This window comes from Suricata suricatta, chromosome 5 (assembly GCF_006229205.1).
Source record: "Suricata suricatta isolate VVHF042 chromosome 5, meerkat_22Aug2017_6uvM2_HiC, whole genome shotgun sequence".
In the NCBI taxonomy this organism is placed as follows: Eukaryota; Metazoa; Chordata; class Mammalia; order Carnivora; family Herpestidae; genus Suricata; species Suricata suricatta.
The window spans coordinates 153,146,127-153,150,068 of record NC_043704.1 but is presented as its reverse complement, the minus strand read 5'-3'; the positions used below and the strand labels follow the sequence as shown (position 1 = coordinate 153,150,068).

At 57.3% G+C, this 3,942-nt stretch overlaps 1 long non-coding RNA gene across 1 annotated transcript; it reads right to left on the bottom strand.

Moving 5' to 3' along the window:
- Positions 1–565: 565 nt before the first annotated feature.
- On the bottom strand, positions 566–1,291 carry LOC115291360. Its single transcript, XR_003908400.1, has 2 exons — positions 1,213–1,291; positions 566–940 (listed from the first exon to the last, which is right to left on the bottom strand). It is a non-coding gene; the product is annotated as an uncharacterized LOC115291360 (long non-coding RNA).
- Positions 1,292–3,942: the final 2,651 nt, after the last annotated feature.

Below are 3,942 nucleotides of genomic sequence, written 5' to 3'. Positions count from 1 at the left end.
TTTCATGGAGGTGGTGACCTCATCTGTCCTAAACCTAAAGGAGCAGGGGCTGTTGCCTGGTGGGTTGGGCTGTCTCCTACGTGTACCTGCTGCCCATGTCTCTCTCTGTCTCCATAAACACACACGCACACACACACACACACACACACACACACACACACACACACCCCTTGCGGTTGCTGGCTCCCCACTAGCCCAAGTGATGCTGGTCTGCAAATGAAGAGCTGCCCCTTCCTCAAGTCACTTGACTGCCATCTGCTGGAGAGAGGAGAGAAAACAGACACGACGCTCTGCTGTCTGGGAATGTGCCTCCTGCAGCCGGCTCACACCCCCCGCTGCTCCCTCTCGTCCCCATAAAATTCTGTTCTCCCATCAGCTCTGGCCATTGTAGTGAGCTAGAGAGCAGGGCTTGGAGGGTCAGAAGCTTCCATCAGATTATTATTGTCCATGTGACTGACCTTGGACGAGACACAAAACCTGTGGACTTTACTCATGTATAAATGGAGTGACTATCTACCCACCCACCTCCTTGAGTTGTTTACAGGATCAAATGAAATAACGAAAATTGAGAGATGGAATAAATACTTTACAGGTGAACTTGGTATTTGTTCTAACTAAAGCCCGTTCACCCTTTGCCTCGGGCTGGGTTCCCTGGAAACGGACTCTGCGGTGGAGACTTGTGTGCAAGCGGTTTCCAGGAGGCGCTCGGAAGCCGATGTGCAGCAGTGTGCGAGGGAGCAGGGCTGGGCAGAGACAGGGATTCCCTCCAAGGCAGTAGCAGCACAGACCCCGTCCAAGCCCACAGGAGGCTCTGGAGCTGGATGACCCCTTGGAATTGTTCCAAATTGAGACCAGAGGAGAGTGAGCGAGCTTTTCCATTTCTACTTCCACCAGTCGTGGAAGTCGTGGTGGAAGGCTGCACCTGCCAGGCGGCCGTAACCTTGGGCAAAGGGCGACCCCAAGACAGAGCACAGTGGTGAGCTTTCAGCTTCGGAAGGACCACAGTGCCTCTAGCCAAGAGGGGCTCTGGGCAGCTCGCCACCTCCCCTTACCCTTGGCTATATACGTGGGGGAGTGTGGGGGAGGGAACAAGGGAAGAGCCAGAGAGAGCTGATCTGAACCCTAAAAATATTACTGTAGACTAGGAGGCACTGTGGTGGGGTCCCCTTGCCATTATCCCTTCCACCCAGCTGGCCTTTCGGACAGCTTTACCTGCACGAAGCAGGTCCCATGGGAGTATCCCAAAGCCACAGAGGGCGACCTGCTTCCCCAAGTTCCACCACATTCCGTGGGGGACACGTGCTCACCCTGAGTTCTGCTTCCTTCAGAACGGCGACACAGTGGCCCTGTGTGCTGTCACAGTTCATGTCAGTGCAGTGGCGAAGGGGAGGAGCAGGGTCCACGGGGGATTCGGAGGCGGCAGGCAGAGCCCCGGCACCTGCACGCAGCCCGCAGATGTAGTGTTGGGGGCGGGGCAGGGACATGTTCCCAGGAGTCGGTACTACTGTGCACGTCTTCCGCAAGGACGCACACATTCCAGTCCTGTTGGGCTGCCGCCGTTCCCGGTTGCATCATGCTTGTTAACACTACCTGCATGGCTCTGCAGGTGTCTGAGTTGTTCTCTCCTGGATCAGGGCCACGCAGCCCCGAAAGACCTCTGGGGCCGAAGGTGGGGGTCACGTGAAGCAGGGGGAGCAGGAGGCAGGTGCAGGGGGGAGGGCTAGGAATTCTGGGCTCAGGTAGGCTGCGGGTTGTGGCGATCAGGCAGGCCGGGGGGCCGGAGCGGGTCAGGAGCTGGGAGCCGTGCTCATTGCTGGGCCCCCCGCCAGGCACTGAGTCTCCACCACAGCTTACTTTCATTCGCGGGTACATTTATTGATATACGGAATATGGACGGATCTCAGATGAGCTGTGCTAGGTGAAGGAAGCCAGCCTCCAAAGGTTACATGCACCACAGCACTGCATTTATCTGACATTCTAGAGAGGGGAAAATTAAAGGGACAGTGATTGCCAGGCGGCTGGGTGTGCAGGGGGAGCAGGCTTCAAGGGACCGCATGAGCGAGACAATGTTTGAGGAACGTTCTGGGTCCTGACGGTGCTGGGGACTCTGGCTTTGTCAGAACTCGTAGAATTATACGCCAAAAAAGACAAATTTGCCTGCATGCGAATTAAAATATAAATAAACAAAAAATTCCAAAATAGGAAAGAAGGCATCTTCACCTTTTCAAACAGAAATGGTCCTTCCCTCCGGAACGTGGGAGCGGGTGGATGTGTGAGCAGGAGAGAATCAGGCATGTGTGGGTTTTGAGGAGACGGTGGTCAGAGCCGCGAATCGGAGCCTCGAAGAGCAGGCGTGGGCCCTGGACCTCAGTGTTCTGTCTCCGCCACTTTGTGCGTGAGCTTGAACTAGAGGCTCCGGTTGCCCAGAAACAGGGGTCGTGGACTTTGAAGCGAAAGACTGTGTGTGGTTGATTTTTTTTTTTCGTTTGGTTTGGTTTTTGGTTCTTGGTTCTGCTTTGATTTGTTTTGTGGTGGTGGTGTTTTCCCAAAGAGACATGTCCTCCCCAGTACCGCGGTAGGGGAGACGAGGGGAGGCAGCCGGTGGATGGGTCCCTCGGGCCCACTCTGGGGACCTCTGAGCCTCCCAGCACCTCCCCCCAGCACTCACAGCTTCCTAAAAGACAAAAATGTTGTGGTCATAGAAAGGGACTGCAGCAGCTCCAGCTGACTAGTGCCGAGCAGACCAAGGACCAGGTTCCTCTGGGCCTCAGTTTCCCCATCGCTAAGAGACGGGACTGGGAAATCCCCCCCTAACATTCGGCAAGCGTGTCCCAGCAATGAAGGAAGGAAGCTCTGAGTCCGCAGGGACCTAGGAGGAACCGGGTGCGCCCGGTCCCCGCCCGGGGTGGCACGGGTCTGCCCCTCTCGGACGTCTGCATGCTCCCAAGATAAGTGGATGGACCAAGGGGCCAGGCCTGACAAGAGAATTCAGCAGCCTGGAGGGAAACTGGGTTTTCCGCAGGAAGTCAATGCTCCGGCCTGAAAAACGCTCAGAACTGACAGACTGCAAGCGTCTGCGAGGGTGTCACAAGGCGAGGGCTGGAGTGCGGGCTCCTGGAGGGAGCGCTGGCCGCTGGCCGGAGAACGGAGGGGCTGCCTCCCACTCTCTTCGGCCCAGAGTCTCCCAGCGGGCAGCCAGCCGGGACGGAGACTCCCCGCTCCCTGCGACAGGCCCAGGACTGCTGGGGTCCCTGGGGGAGCCCGGGGTCACCTGGCACCCCGGAGGGGCACTGTGGGTACATGAGGTTGCTCTGGGTGCATCTGTTGAGGAGGCAGCCTTATGATTTCTAAGGACTGCGGAACAGGGTCCCTGTGACCACCCCCATACTGGGAGAGGAATGTTGGGGACCTGATCGCACTTCCTAGGGAGCTTGGCTTCAGCCTGGGCTGACATCAGAGCCACGCACTTATCAGCAAAGCTTTAGAGGGGCAGATAAGGGTGAACACGGGCTTGGCTTTTGGTCTTCAGAAATCCCTGTCGAATGGCTCTCACTGGTCCCCAGACCTCAGCTGGAACCCCAGGCCCCCGCTGCCAGGCGGGATGCTCTTCCCAGACAGCTAAGCAGGCCTCGGGGGGTGGAGAGCGGGAGCGGCTCCTACCTGTCTCCTGGCTCACATACCTGTTGGCCCGAGAAACAGAGCCATTTGATGCTTTCTCCAGTCCCTGCTGTGGTGGAGGCAGCTGGCAGGGCCCTGCGCTTCCGCGTTAGCCTTTCTCTGGTGCTCCATGCCGTGCCTAAGCCAGAAGCTAGATTTCCTAGATTCTGTTGCAGACAGAGTTCTGGATTTGAAACTAGGAGACGTGCTCCGGGAATCTGAATAGCAGCAATCATCTTCCTAGGGCTTGGGCTGTTCCTGCTGGCAAGCGCCGTCAGGGAGATG